The sequence below is a fragment of the Spodoptera frugiperda genome, chromosome 30 (genome assembly GCF_023101765.2).
Source record: "Spodoptera frugiperda isolate SF20-4 chromosome 30, AGI-APGP_CSIRO_Sfru_2.0, whole genome shotgun sequence".
Lineage (NCBI taxonomy): Eukaryota > Metazoa > Arthropoda > Insecta > Lepidoptera > Noctuidae > Spodoptera > Spodoptera frugiperda.
In genome coordinates this window covers 1,531,113-1,547,327 of record NC_064241.1, presented here as the reverse complement: position 1 = coordinate 1,547,327, position 16,215 = coordinate 1,531,113, and the positions used below count along the sequence as shown (strand labels likewise).

General features: G+C 35.2%; 2 long non-coding RNA genes across 3 annotated transcripts in view; both read right to left on the bottom strand.

Annotated features, from left to right (window-relative positions):
* Window positions 1–16,215, bottom strand: part of LOC126912830 (uncharacterized) — a 481,090-nt gene that overhangs the window by 160,377 nt on the left and 304,498 nt on the right. The window lies entirely within an intron of this gene.
* LOC126912828 (uncharacterized) lies at window positions 8,045–9,498 on the bottom strand. Its single transcript, XR_007707475.1, has 2 exons — window positions 9,089–9,498; window positions 8,045–8,407 (listed from the first exon to the last, which is right to left on the bottom strand). It is a non-coding gene; the product is annotated as an uncharacterized LOC126912828 (long non-coding RNA).

Sequence of the window (16,215 nt, the reverse complement as noted above, 5' to 3'; positions counted from 1 at the left end):
TAACCGAAGAATCACCCGTTAAGTGCTCACTTAAGTTGAGTCGTTTTAAATTACTGACAAGAAAAAAAGATAAACTCCTCGATTGCAATCTGAGTGTTCTATCTCCATTTTCATTACAGTATAATGATTTTAAGTAGTCCCTTGGCTCCGAGTCACTTGATTTCAACCTGAGATTGAGACTTTAGATTAGATTTAGATTGTTTAAAGATAAAACTAGATATTTTTGTGCATTTTCGTAATGAGCCTGTTACGAGTACTTCCTTTTTCGATTAAAGCGCCTGTGCGATTAAGTATAATATTTATTTATGTTGGCGTGTGTATTGCTATGACTATTTTATCAGGTGCTTGTTTTAATATATTTAGTGATGCTATATTTGTTGATTTGATTCGAATTAATCATAGTGGGTACGGATTTATTACTTATTATGTATAGAACAAATTAAGTATAGTTAATATTACACAAGTCATCAAAACAGCGAAAGTATCACGATTAATAATACATTTAGAACTCATGGAAATTCAAAAGACATCAACTCAGTGATAGACAAGTAAACAAAAAAACATCCCCTTCGAGCCAAGTTCACAAGTTGGCAAAATCTGTAACACAAAGTGTCGCAGTTTGCAGTTCGGTCGGCGATATTAAACGGGCCGCGCATTATCCCGGACGAATATTCATGAGAAAGCCACCGCATCGCAAACTGTACGCACAGCTCGTCCACATATGTAAAATGTACGTGAGCTTAATAAAATCTAAACTGCCGTTTACTATGTGGTTTTATTCACGGAAACCGTCTTGTTGTCAAGCGAAGAGGACGGTAGGAATTTGCCGGAATTAATGCCAGTTTCAATCTGACAAAGCGGCCATTGCAAGGCCATCCTTTTCCACCCTTAAGTATGTAATTGACCCTTAATTTCGCCCTTAGCTTTGTAAATAACACTCCCTATATTGATTTCTTTCATTTCCACATTTTATGAGCTCTATACAACATATTGTAATGAATTCATGTGGCCTTGCCTCCATTATATTTATTACTTTGCTAAAAATAAGCAATAAAACCATTTCTAAGGCCATTTCCATGAAAAATATTCCACGAGAAGCTTTCATCTGTCTGCCCATAGTACAGAATAAATCCATCCCCACATATCTTAACAGAACTCTTAGGCTTATAATAAAGTCAATAAACTAGAGTAAAAAAGCCTAAACGAGCAGACGGGAATCAACAAAACCTTTAGCCGTCATAGCAGGCTCATAAAAATATAGGAACTGTCCCACAAACGTTGTGATGTAGCTAGAAAAGGTAAAGTCACAGGAGTTTTAACTTTATGACCTTGACAGAAGGTTGGTGTGCAAATTTGTGGATGGTACAAGATGTTTGGTGATATGTCTAGTGATAAATAAGAGGTCTGACTTTGAGTGATAGTGGGCACATTTACGGACCCGAAGCGTCCCACTCAGATTCGTGTTTGCTTTGTACAAAATGTCTTTTGCTCTAATAAATTAAGATGGCGAATTATTGTGATGTTTTTGGGTAATTAATGCTTGGTTCTGTGGTTTTAGTTATGTTTCTGTTTTGTTAGGAGAGATTAGATATTATTTATAACATACAATTATAGTTTGGGTTGAATTTGATATATTTTGTCATGTCATAAATTAAAAGCAAATGTAATATACAGTTTTTCATCAAAATAAAGTCACACTGTAAAAGTTATTTTCACATAATTTACTTAGGTATATTTTTTTCTTAACAAACACTATTATAAGTATAGATGCAGATACACACCCATAAAGAATTTAACAAATATCAATACCTAATTAAAATAATGTCAAGTAAATGCTCAATATAATTCTAACCGTTAAAAAAAGGTTGCTAAAATTAATTTTTTTCCCACAGAAATAGTTGAAACCTATTTAAAACTAAGTTCAACAAAATATGACCATCTTAATCCCTAAAGCAACTAGCAAAAACGCAGCGTAAAACTAAATACCCACTACATCATCGGAGCACGTAGCAAGGAGTCTTATACTGTTAAAACAGCGACATACACCCTACTCCCGCTCAAGTGGGGCAATGTATCCCATTTAGCTAAACGCTTACAAGGAACCACTCCGTGGAAGACGGATCATGATGAATGGCACTGAACACCAATTACTTGGAATTTTCTTATCTAAGATGCTGTTTCTCCGTTATAAATTGGTCCCCTTTAAAATGTAAGGTATTTTTGATGATTAATTTGTTAAGGAATTATACATTTTGGCGTTCGTTTTGTGTTGATTTTTCAGATTTTTAATTTTTTTATTGTGGGCAATTATGGTTTTGTTTTTTAATTGTATCTTAACTTTAACTATTCTATTGGCTGTATAACGTATTGGCGTAAGCTGTAATGTTATATATGTAAATTTGTAAATAAATAAATAAATAAATAAATGGTATTTGTTTTCCCATTAAGAATATTGAGTTCATTTCAAGCTAAACATTTCCAGTATAAGTAAGTTGTGGCTAACCTCCGTACTCAGAGTCATTTAATGGTTACGTAACCAACTTTCAATTGAACAAAATTGTTACTAGGAATAGCTTATGTAATCATTAAATGTATCTGAGTACTGCAGTAAGTCTAGCCTTGTCTTTAGTGTAATAAGTGTAATGAGGTTCGTATCCTATGCTACAGTCTATTATTGGAAATGCTACCGTGCTTTACTGCACAGTTGGGGCAGTGGCTGGGTGACCAGTGCTGTGCATGAGACATTTTCAGAGTAAAATGACAATTATTGGCCAGCTGTCAGGAACTTTGGCAGTGTCTCCTCCCCGTGCTTCGGAAAATACAAAAAGTCGTTGGTTCTTCGCGTCACATCTTCTCAGTCGTGTCAGCCTGCCGTCACACCTGGTTCAGAGAATGAGGGAGAGGTATACTTGTGTTTGCTTCGTTCGCTTACATTTGTACGCTATAATATCTCCTGTATAATGGGCTAGTCTAATTGAACTTGCAACTATAATCTAAAATCGATCGGGAGGCTTTTATCATTGAAAATGGTTTACATACAGGAAAACAAATTACTACTGTAAGCTTAAAAGGTACGTAAAATGATTGTACTCAAAACTGAAATACCTAGTACCAATAAAATCTTCTAAAAGCATTTCCCAAACACAGAACTATGTACTGCTAATCCCAAGAGGACGAAGATAGAACAACTTTAGATAGATACCGACTAGTAGTAACCCTTCAAACATTGTATCTTGCTAGTTACTTGCGATTTTCCTAAAGTTAACAAGTTCAGCAGGTGATACCGAGGGAACACTTAGTAGAGCTATCAATCTTAAACTCAAGCACTGTGGGCAAGAATGAAATCCTGAGGAAATAATTTCTTCTGTTTTATTTATTGTGTCTTTTTTGTGAATTAGATTATTGTGTTGTCACATATTAATATTAGTTAGCGTTTCGAGATACATAACTTCACGCCTGTCTCTCATGGGGGTAGGCAGAGACAATGGACGGCCAATTGCTACGAATCTTACACACCTCTTTCGCTTCATCAACAGTCATCTGTCTTTTCATGCATGCTCGTCAGTTAAGGGTACTTTTAATTTGGCCTTTCTGTCCATATAGGGCGCCCTCTACACACGGCCCCATTCATATCCGCCTTGTATATTTCTTTTGTAAATCTGCTTTCATTTATCCTTTCTACATTAGTGTTTCTGTGGGAAGTAATGTTGTTTTTCGATATTGAGATGATCAGTAATAGAAATAGACTTCAAAATGATGATGGAACGATTGAAGCTTTAAAAATATTGTAATCCTTTAAATTTTAAATGCTTCATAATTTCCAATCCCAAAGCCCTAACACACCGACAGGGGATAATCTTTTCAATCAAAAATATTAAAAACTAATATTTTTTACATAAAAAAGAGAGCAACGAGTAAGTCAATAAAAAATATAGATACTGAACAATTTTAAAAATAAATAAATTCCAATTTATACAAATACGATATTTCGTGCAGAGCAATTTTTCCGCAATAAATAGATTACAAATAAAAATGTTTGCGCGAACCTTGCTATTGCGATGTTTTTTTTATGGGATTAGCCGGCAAACGAGCTGACCGATCGCCCTGATACTACGCAATTGGCACCGCCCATGGGCATTCAAAATAGTATGTAAAGGAGTTACAAGTGCGTTGCTCACCTTTTGGGGTTTTTTTTTTTCAGGGGGGAAAATCTTGCAATGACTTCTCTCGCCAGGGCAAAACGAGAGGGAGTGTCAGACTCTTACTGATTAAAAACCACCCCGTTCCTAATCCTGCTTGTCGAGCCGGAGCCTCAGTAAACCCGCTAGGTAGTCTGCAGCTCCGGATTAAGCATCAGCCCTACTGGGCCCCATCTGTGGTGGTCTGATGGACCTATGAGGCGCGAGCGGAGCCTTTTGGGGGTTAGGGGTTTGAAGAATACGGATTGGGGAATGGGGATGTATTTTTTTCAGCCTTTTTGTTTTGTCCAGGTTTTACTACCATTAAGAGCACAGTGCAGCGACATGAGGCGGATGCTAAGTCTCCCCGGAACGCGTGTTATTGCACCCAGCATGTTTGTACTTTAGCAATAACAATTAAATAGGTCCTTTGTACCGAAGTTTTAATTGAAACTGTCGATTATGTTGAAGATGAAACTTCGAAGTAGCTGTGAAAGTATTCATTTTGACGTTATATGAAGTGTGGCAGACGTGTGTTTTGTTTTGGTGAAGCAATCTGGGTAAAACAGTGGGGAATATTGCTGTTTTATTTGGTTTATTAAGTTGATACGAATGAGAAAGAGGTTTTTGTTTTGTCTAGAGATTCTTTAATATGCACCGTCCATGTTTCATTGCATGTTTTAACAAAAGATAGCAAACGCAATGACTGAATAAGGAGTTTTGTGTTTGTTAATGGGATCGGGCAAAGCAATAGGTAAAATAATTAAATAAAAATAGTTAATATCATTCATATCCCGTTTTTCTTGGAAGGTCTCGTGTCGAAAAGGAAGGGTGAATTTTTCTTTTCTGGGAAATGTGTTGTGTGTGTGTGGTGTTGTCACGTTTTTCTTTTTTTGTTTAAGGTGTTGTACATAAGTACGATTGTGTTAACATAGTTTATGGATTAAATAATTATTAAATTGTGTTCATTATCAAAACACAGGGGGTTAGGGTAGTCGGGTTTCAAAATGTTAATAAACTGTTCAATGTCCACTTCCCTAGATAAACTAAGTTTACAGCTACTATAGTTTAATGTATAAAAATTACTTAATTCATCTTTCCCTAATCTTTAAACTATATTCACATCAAACTCCATCACAAACAACTCGGAAATTAACCCACAAAGGAACCGCAACAAACAACTACTTTCGCATTCACAAGATATATCGTCTGAATATAAAATCTCCGCTAAATCACTGGGAAATAAATCTCATATGCCAGAAGCAGGCTATTCTAAACCCAACTCCGATATTCAATCGGAAATACACGCCATTTAGTTCAGAACATCACTACAAACGTATAAACAATGAACATAATAAAATAAAGAAAATGTCCTAACAAACTAAACTCTGTGTGTTTTTGACGTAAAAGGGAAAGGGGGGTGGGATCGTAAAGTTGTCAGTTCCAGAACGCAGTAAATATTGGCCCACTGGGCTGTTGGATGTGAGACCGTTATAGTTTTGTGAATTACATGTGTGGGATTCATTAGATTCTTGTTAGATTATGTGTGATATTAGGCCTAGTTTGCAATCAAGGGTTTGGTAGATATTACGACTATTTATTTAGATTAGCTTTTGGCTTGTAATCAATATTGTGGTTAAAAATTGTTTATTATGTCATTAAATACAAATGTGGGCCAAATGCAATAACTGGAGAAAAAAAGTGCCACTACTATTCTACATAATTGGTGACAAAATAGGTACCTAAAACCCCGGAGGAGTTAAAACGCACTTTTGGGGGTAAGAAATTTAAAGGTTGTTGAGGAATCGGGAATCGGGAAAATGGGAAGGGGGTTATTGGGCCTCCGTTGAGGTCACTCACGCAACAAAATTAAATACGTTGTTTCACGTCGATTTTCTGCGAGGCCGTGGTACACTCTTGTTGAGCTGGCCCATTTGTGCCGAAGCATGGCTCTCCCACACTTAAACACACACGTTTGAATCGAAGTCAAACATAATGACATTATAAGTGCCTCCATATACAAATCTTTGTGTCCACAAAGAAAATCTAATAACGTTATTATTGTTTAACCAAATCTTGTCCTAAACATGCTTCAACGTACACTATTTACTTAGGTATTTCGACATAACATAACTTACCTTAGTTCAATTACTATGTGTTCTCGAATGGAAACTTGAACAATGTTGTTGAGCCTATGTATATGTATAATGTAAGTAATAAAGAAAATTTTTGTGAATGAAGAAGAATTCAAATGTAATTGAATAATTCATAATTGAACACAGTTATTAATTATAATGATAAAAACCTTTTTTTATACAATGAATCCTTGGGGTCCCGTAATTGGGCCTCCAGTAACCTCACTCACACAACGAAACACAACGCAAGCGTTGTCTCACGTCGGTTTTCTGTGAGGCTGTGGTATTACTCCAGTCGAGCCGGCCCATTCGTGCCAAAGCATGGCTCATCCACATTTAAATAATTAATATATTATCTTTGTTGTCTGTATACCAAAAATATTCATGATTCGTACAATTTTATAAAATGTTGACCAAAAAGGTCTTCTATTTCTCCGGGTTAGTCAGTGTTTATATCTCCTGGTCTATTATTGGCTAATGCCAGGCTAACCTACATACAGTACAGCAGCCGGCAAACTTCACAGTTAGGTATTACAACTAGATTTACAATTTAGATTCACCATCAAAGCGTTAGCAACAGATTACTAGCTGAACGTGGATAACCTACATTCGATCAGGATTACCTATTCTGTTTTTAATAAAAACTGGTTTGCTGTAGTACATTAAAATACTAGGTACTTTTGTCTTGAAATTTTCTTCTATCTAATTGGCAGTCGTGAAACTTAACCCGGCTTCCAAGTAACGTGTAGCGGGTTCGATTCCCGCACGGAGTAACTTTTTGTGTGATCCACAGATTTTTGTTTATGGTCTGAGTGTCATGTGTATGTGAACTTGTATGTTAGTAAACGCACCTACGACACTGGTGAAAATCGTAGTGTGGGGCAACGCTTAAAAAAAAAACTTAAATTTTCTGTTTCAAACTCACTCAATTCTCACTAATGTCTCACTCTAACTTCGAGAACCCAAAGTACAAGCCAACATTATTTTATATGAAGTAAAATCATGTTTACCTTATACTTGTATGAGATAAAACAATATCAGAGAGTTGGTAATCTTATACGAAAGTTTTGTATGCATACACATTGTACGCAGTTTGTTTATCTTTCTCTCGTTCGTGGAGTCATGTTTTAATATGATATTCTTGGCTTTTGTGAAGGTTCGTCCAAACTTCCTTGAAGGAATTATTGTCACTAGAAGTATTTTATTTGCAAAGTATTGTTTGAGGTATTTAATTTGTAATTCTTTGTGGTGTTAAGTTGAGTCTAGAAAAGTCTTCGATGCTTAAGTTTTTTTAAAGGGGAAAATCATATAATGTATTCTCCCGCCTTGGGTAAGGCGAGCGTCCCCCGGAGCCCCGGTAAACCCGCTAGATAGTCCTCAGTTAAGGATCAGGCGTCAACTCTACTAGGCCCCATTTGTGGTGGTCGATGCTTAGCTAATTACAATATTGCCAATAAGCTAAATGCCACTAGTATTAAAATTGAATGTATACAATTGGCGTAAATGTCGTACGTTGACCGATGTCAATTTAATTCCAATACATTGAGATTTCTTTGAAAAATAAGGATAATAGTCTCAATTACTCTTCGATCTCATTTGAGGATCACACAAAGAGTTGCTCTTGGAATTGAACCCTTGGTGTTGCGGGTGTCCATGGGCGGCGCTGATCGCTTACCATCAGGTGACTCGTTTGCTCATTTGCCTCCTATATCATAAAAAAAGAACCCGCTGCACGTTGCAATCAAATATAAAGTGTTTTATATTGTATTTCAATAAACTGTAAAGTTGAGATGTAAACGACACAACACAACAAAAATAAAGAATAAATACAAATGGATTTTATGTACTAAAAATTAAGCATATTATTATATACTAGTCAGTTCTATTCTAGCATACGAAACTTATAATCAACTTTGTACCCATTTCTTACAGCATTAAGGTTCAAAGTCCTAGTGATTTCCCTTATCTTATCGAAGACATCTTGCATGTCTAGGTTACGCATGGTTTTAGTTTTTGCCCGTCGCATTAATGTTTGAGGCGTGGATTTCTCTTTCAGCGCTTTTTTGATGTATTCTGGCGTAATATTGTTGTTATCTGAAAAGGAAAAACATGTTGTTTAGTAAAAATATCTTATTTTACTGGCTAAGTAGCTGCAAGAACGTCTGCCTAACAGTCTGAGATTGGGCAATGGATTTGAAAATCCATAGTTTTTGAAATTCTCTGTAATCGCTATTTTTTAAGGAGGAAAATAAGGGGGAAGAGTGAAAGGGATTGTCAGACTCTTACTGACTAAAACCACCACATTCCTACTTCTGCTTTTCAAGTTGGAGCCCCGGTAAACCCGCTAGGGAGTCCACAGTTCCAGAATCGTTATTAGTTTGGGATTGTATACGCCAATGTGAAATATTTTATAGTTAATTCATAAACACACTATTTATTATCAATAGCATCGAAGTTTGGATTTTTAAGGACGCGTAGAAATAGTGTCGTTCTCCATTAGGTACATGGACATTGTAATATAATATAGAAATAGTAAAGTCGGGTTATTTTGACCCTAGCGGGTGATTCCAAACTTTTTGACCAATGAAAAACCAGTACCGTTCAAGCTTGGTTCTAGATTCATGTTGGTTATAAAATTCGGATCAAAGTTAACCCATGTTAACTGGTACTTAAAAATTGGGTTTCTTAACATGCACCCAGACGGTTACACGGGTTCTAGCTGAACAAAAGATCACAAAATCACATGTAAAATCAAGTCAAAAATAAAACTTGTACCTCCACAAACTGTTTCATATTGTGTGAGCAGGATCACTGTGAACACAACCAAACAGAGTTGTACTATCATCGCGTCACCGCACTATACACTCCACTGAGTTGAAGTCACACTACACAGTACACATTACACATGAATACTTTTTTATTTTCCTCGTTTTTACTCGCCTATTTAACGCTAGGAATCCTGCTTTGAAATAAACGAATTCAGTGTATAAAATTTAGGAGTATTTTAATTTAAAGGAGCATATTCTTTGTTAAAAACGACCTTGATGTATTGATAATAGTGTACAATTGTTACTACTGAAAAACTACATTGATAACTTGATTATTCTTTATTTGTACTGGAAATATTTGATTTCATAAGTAAATCATACTATTAAATTATCAGTTAAAAATTCATCTGAAGACTGATTCACTTTAACATAACAGACACATAATTGTAACACATTTCTTCTAAGAAATTAGTCAAATGATTCGCTAATAAATAGTAAAAAATAGATAAAAACTTAATTAGACATTGAACAACAAGACCTAAATAAAAATAAAAAAAAACACCTAAACCTTGTACACTCTCAACCTTAAACGGTCGTGTTTGTAATGCACTTCTTTTGTTTTCAAAACGTACTTTGTTTTTGAAACTAGCGTGTAGTGGTGGACATGTGCGTAGATTCCCGGAACGGGATTAAATGCCCGGGACAACTTTGTTGCGGGAATTGAAACTGCAAACTATTTCTGTTTGTTAGTATAATAGTACCTAGTGGCGAAGCGACACAGTTTTGATTTCAAATTTGGTGTGGCACGAAACATCATTTGTAACGAGGTACAGTTTACTTTTTCATCTGTTAAAAGTGTACTTTTCAATATGCATATTAACATAATAAACAAATCTTAAATAAACAAATTTTAAGACACTTACAGCTGACTGATAGTGTCTTAACACTAACGTGTGGGGACATAAAATGTTACAGCCCGGGATTAATTTAACATAAAAATTGGGACAACACTATTCGTAGGTACTGCTGACTTCTGTACTCAGTTTGTTTCTAGTCCTTGTGAAATCCGATCTTCAGTCGAAAATTCTTTCTTTGTGCACGAGGTACAAAAATGTTTACGTACATCAAGTTCTTGGTTTAAGAGTACATCTTTTACTAGATATGGAGTTTTTAACTATGGTAAATAATGGTAGTTACGTCACATTTAGTCATGATGCCACTATTGTCTGTGTTTTAGTTGTTGTACTTGTATTTTACACCACTAAAATTTATTTCCAAAATTCTCAGTACTGGTACCGAATACTAAGAGAGTAATTTAATGGAGTCCGATATCTGATGGATTAATTTCAATTAAGTAGTCTATGAATAAGTCTGTCAGTGAAACTGGATTCTTGTTCCAAATTGTGTGTTTTTTTATGTTATAACCCGTAAACGGGCAAGCGGATCACCTGATGGTAACCAATCGCTGCCGGCCTTTCGCGGGTTTAGGAATTTAAGGGTTGTTGGGGAATCGAGGATTGGAGGGGCATAATTGGGCCTCCGGTAACCTCACTCATAAAACGCAAGCGTCATTTCACGTCGGTATTCAAAGATATTTTTATTGTATCAAATTACTAGAGTAAAAGAACAAAGAGTGAGAGAATATCCATTAGCAAATTTTATCTTCCAAAGAATCTATCTGGTTATTTGACTAGATTATTTATGTCAAGCTACAATAATCATATCAATCGAAAATAAACCAATTATTTATTACCATAACAACCCCATGTATTAAAGTATAAACAAACTAACAAGGAATAAACACTCTAAGCATTGAAAGTTTTCCTTTTAGCTCATGACGTAGGAAATAATTCTCATAACGTTTTCCGAGTAGCTAATACTTTATCGATTAAAACCGATTTATTGCTAGTAACTGCCGTGTACCGACTATCGAAGTAAAAAGAAAGTTTAGTATACAACACTAAGCGATATACTGGCTAAGTTTGTAGTCTCTAGCATGTAGGTGCATATGTACTTGTGTGAGTTAAACGCTTAGTAGGTAGTTGTATGGGTTTCTATTTGATTTTATACCTAAGTAACTGTGATTTAAGAATTGTTATTGATTATGTTTGTATTAAAGGTTTCTTTAAGGTTGGTTAATTTTCCAGCTCAAAGCAAGAGAAGGAACGGGGTGGTTTTTAGTCAGTAAGAGACTGACTCTCCCTCCCGCCTCATCCAAGGCGGAAGAAGTCATTGGATGATATTCCCCCCTCAAAATAATGGTTGGTTGATTTGTGATCAGTTTTGAATGATACGGTAGGTTGCGTGTTAAAAACGTATTTGTTTCTTAATTAAATTATTTAGCAAACGGCTGTTTTTAAGGCATTAGGTTAGATTACTATTTCTACCATCGTGAGGCTATAAAAACTGGTCTAACTCAAATTTAAATATGAAACATTTCGTATTGTAATTACTAATTTGACCAACCGAGTGGTTTATCCAAAATACAATAACTCTGAGGTAAAATCGCGAGCTAAAGCTACTTCCAGAAAAAACCGAAATAATTAACTTAACAAAACGAGTTAACAACAAGCTATTAACAATACACACAAACAAGAACACACATTGTTGCCGCGGATAACATGACGTCAAGCCAAAACGGAAAGTTCAAATGATATCCAAAGTTTGTTCAAAACATTACGGTACAAAGACGACATTCGTTAAACATGTACCTACATTATACGTAAAAACATCGCACAATAAATGAGAGTTCCTTTGCTCCAGAGAATAATAACGTATGAGGAAGACAGTCGCTCATCAAGCTAAACTGAACTGTCGGAATACTTCAGGCGATTTACAACTTTATCACTTTTGATTTAGAATTGCAAATCGATTGGAGGTATTGAAAGGATTGGTGTATGTTTAAGTGCTGTTGTGTCTACATTGACATCGTTTGACGTCACACCAAGCCATTGTTATTGGGAAGCCATCGCTTTTAACAAAGTTGGCGAACATCATTATATGGGAGATGTGTGAATGTTGATTGCATTGCTAGGAACTTTACAACTGGGCTTGTAAAGTTTCTTCTTTGTTCTATGACGTTTTAGTTTTTTATTTTATTATTTAACTTTGCATTTAAAAATCTTTACCCCACATTAGGATTTCTTCCTGTATCGTGGGTGGGTTTACAATCAAACAAGTTCACTTATATACATGACACCCAGACCGGAGACCATAATTTGTGGATGACACACAAAGAGTTGCTCCGTGCATGACTCAAACCCGTTACACGTTGCACGGCAGCTAGTTGCCCAGCTACCGCGACAACCGTACAGCCGATTATACATCTACTTTTTATAGATACGCCTAAAGATTACTCCTCTTTACTATTGACTGTCGTGTCGTATTGGTGGTCCAGGAGGTAAGATTCCTCATGCGTGCGAAGGTACGCTTCTCATGCATGAGGGTGACGGGTCCAAACTTCCCAATGACACGTACTTTCTAAGATTATTTTAAACACCACTGACAAACGGCGAAAGAAAACATCGTGAGGAAAATTGGGCTTATAATTTCTTATTTACTTTTGAAATCGCCAACCCGCGTTGAGCAGGCATGGTGATTAATGCTCAACACTTTTGATGTCTATGAAGCCAGTGGTTGCTTAATTATAATATACCCTCGTTTAAAGATAAAGATGTTTATTTGCATTAACATGAGTGATATTACACATAGGAAATACATGCAATGGTGGTAGGATAGGTACATGAGCTACATGTTATATTATACCAGCTTATCTCATAAAAACAACACCTCTTTCTCAACAATCACTCGACCGACAATCGACGCAGTCAAAGTATGAAATTTATTATTAAAGGTATCAGTGTTCTTTAGTATTTTTGTTTACTCACAAACTAAAGTTCCTGTACCATATTTCATATTACAATTCACACGTAGAACATTATCTATTGAAGCTGAAACATCTGAAAAGTGCCTTATGTAACATCTCCCTCAATCATTTGCTTTGCAACGACACAGAATCGATAAGTCGGGTAGTAAATCATGGTTCTATCCGGCATAATGTTCTTTAGTACGTGTGTGAAAGGAGTTTCTGTATGTACGTTTATGTCGTTTATGTTATATTGGAAGTAAAGGAGCGTTAATCATGAGTGTCTGAATAGTGCAGATACTTTATTTGATTGAATTTTAAAACCGACTTAAAAAGCAGGTTCTTAGTTTGACTTGTTTTTATGTGTATGTATGTATATTTGTGCCCGATTATCTCACATTTAGCTAAACCGATTTTACAGCATAGTACTTTTAGGGACTGACTTAAAAAATGGAGGTGATAAAGAAAACTGAAGGGGGATCCCTTTAAAAAACCAGTTATTATATCATAATATAATTTTATATTCATTATGTCATAATTTAATTACTAGTCTTCACTAATGAAAATGTCGTAGGTTCACCTATCGCAAATGAGTTTACACTTATAGTCCAATCAACGTGTTGTTTGTGTGATTATACTTGTGATTAACTAGCCAATCATTTGAGTATTTAAATCTGAATTAAGCTTAATTGAAATCTTCACCGAGATTCAAGCATGTAGTGGTAATAATCGTACTTTCTTGATTTTCCTTTTATACATAGGAAATCAATACGATTGTTTAACCTTGACCAAGTATTCCTGACTTAAATTAAGACAAGCAAACCCAGTAATCTTTAGTTGGTGTGTAAACTAATACACCTTGCCGATTGCAATGAATCATTAGTGTGTCATTGAACGGCTCGAATTCACGTGATTAATGTGTTTAGCAATTATTTACCCCCTAAGGTGATTTGACTGGAGCCCATATCGGTTTAGTTGGTTTTGGTTTGTGTATATCACCCTTTGAAGGTGCCTAAATTATGTACATGTTAGTTGAAGTATTTAAGTCGATGTAAAGTAGGCCTTCAGTCATTTGAGAAATTCTTTGATTTGAAGATTTACTTAACCTGAGAAATAAAAGAAAGACCTTTGATGGGCAGTTGAAAGTGATACCCACTGCTCGGATAACTTAAGGACAACGCGTTGTGGAGGTTTTTTATGGTGAATTGCAAATATCAAGAATTACTTTGTTTTAGTAACACATAGAGTGACTTTGAAACAATTTGGACTATATTAATTATTATATTTTTCGGCGTACTCGCGTAATTATTTGACGAGGAAATCGACTAGTTTCTATCCCTGCTAGAGGCTACTATTCATGAGCAGCATTCCGCGACACGACGCGGCGACTGTCGAATCGATCTATTGTGAAATACGTATCTAAAGCTAATAAACAAAACAAAATAACTCCAAACCAATAAAATCCAATAGACATACACAAAATACTTCGAAAAGCTGACACACAAAATGGCAACCGTATCCAATCTAGAGTTATTTAACAAAACACGGGTAGAAGTGATCTGTCAAAGTCGTTGAGCCTATTCATGCCAAGATAAATACTCGTGGAACGTGATAAGAGCGGAGACTACAAACATTGTAACTCCAAACGCCACTATGTTTGCTCCGAAACATTTTTTGTCTCACTCCCCCTTGATTAATGTATACGTCAAAAACATTTATGTAGTCGGTTTTATGGGATGACAAACGGGTGGAGGGTATTCCTATGATATAGTGTTACGATTGATGGGAAAAAGTATGAACCAACGGCTGGCTTGTCAAGTTTAATTGGAAAAGTTTGATTTCGAATAAAGAAATGATGTTTTGTCTTGTTCGAGTTTGGTTATAACTTTTTTGTAGCATTCTTAAAGTTAAGATATGTTTGAATCCACATACTTTGACTTTAGGGATAAATGTGTAGCTCTAATAAAATAAAAAAGAAAATATTTTTTGTCAAAACAAGCCAATTTAAACTTTTATTTTTTCAAGTTTTGTAATGACAATAAAACCTTGTTTGTCGAGGTGGTCTTAAAATTTTAACTTTAATTTTACAAAACAAAAAACCCAATTTTATTTTAAATATTATTAAGATATAGGGAATCGAACCGTCGTGAATCTTTGAGAGAACTTTTAAAACTATAAATATTCTTACAGTGCCTTCTCAATTCATTTACGAAAATATTATGTACGTAAGAAAAAATCAACAATTGTTTGAAAAAAGAAGCGACAGACACAATTTTAATACGAGAGGTAAAAATAAGTTGGCTATACCGCAATTCCGATTGTCCAAAGTGCAGAAATCCTTCATGGGATTTTGTGTTAAGTGTTACAATAAACTACCAACCACCATACTGAATCTGAACGAGAAAAAATTTAAATCTTGTATAAAGCGTGAACTGTGTAAACAGGCATATTATAAACTGTCAGATTATATTGAGGATAAAAATGCGTGGCAGCATGTTGGTCCGGCTCCACTGGACACTCGCTCACACTAGACAATGCTCAAATACGATCACTAGTTACACGTTAACTTAAAGTATTAATTTATTCCAATGCAGTCTAGGGATCCTGTGGCATCAAGCAGATATTTTTTTTATGTGAAAGATTAAATTATATATTATTATTATTTGTATAGAAGCATTATTTCAAAATTGTAAGTGTACATATGTGGGCACTATGTTTGAAATAACCCGCTATTTTATTTTCTTTACAAATTGGTTTTATTGTCCCGTTAGTTTTGACGTATTGTAGTTACATTGTTCCTACATATATATACAATAGATAAATAGTGTATCAGAGAAATTGTAAAAAACTTCTTTTTTAAAAGAGTAACGATGGAGTTTCTTGCTCGTTCTTCTCCATTCGAAGCTACACTTTGGAACGAGCGCCTAGCTTCATTGACAGACAGACTGACGGACAATTCAATTTGACGTTTCAAAAGTGCCTTATTTAGGATTAATTGAAATAAATGCTTTGACTTTGACTTTGAGGGTGTAAAAGTGATTTATTAATAAAGTGTTCAAATGTCTATTTGATACAGTTCTAAAATAAATGGTATCTTCTTAAATTCCAAGTGTTGATAAAACTCAGTCTGAATCTTTTAAGCATGTATACTAAAGTTTTTAAGAAAGTCAACAAAAGCCATCACACAGTTTCAATCAAACAATCGCGAAGTAACCGAACGTCGACCAACGAGCAACACTTTTCTACAGAGCTGCATTCGGAACATGGCT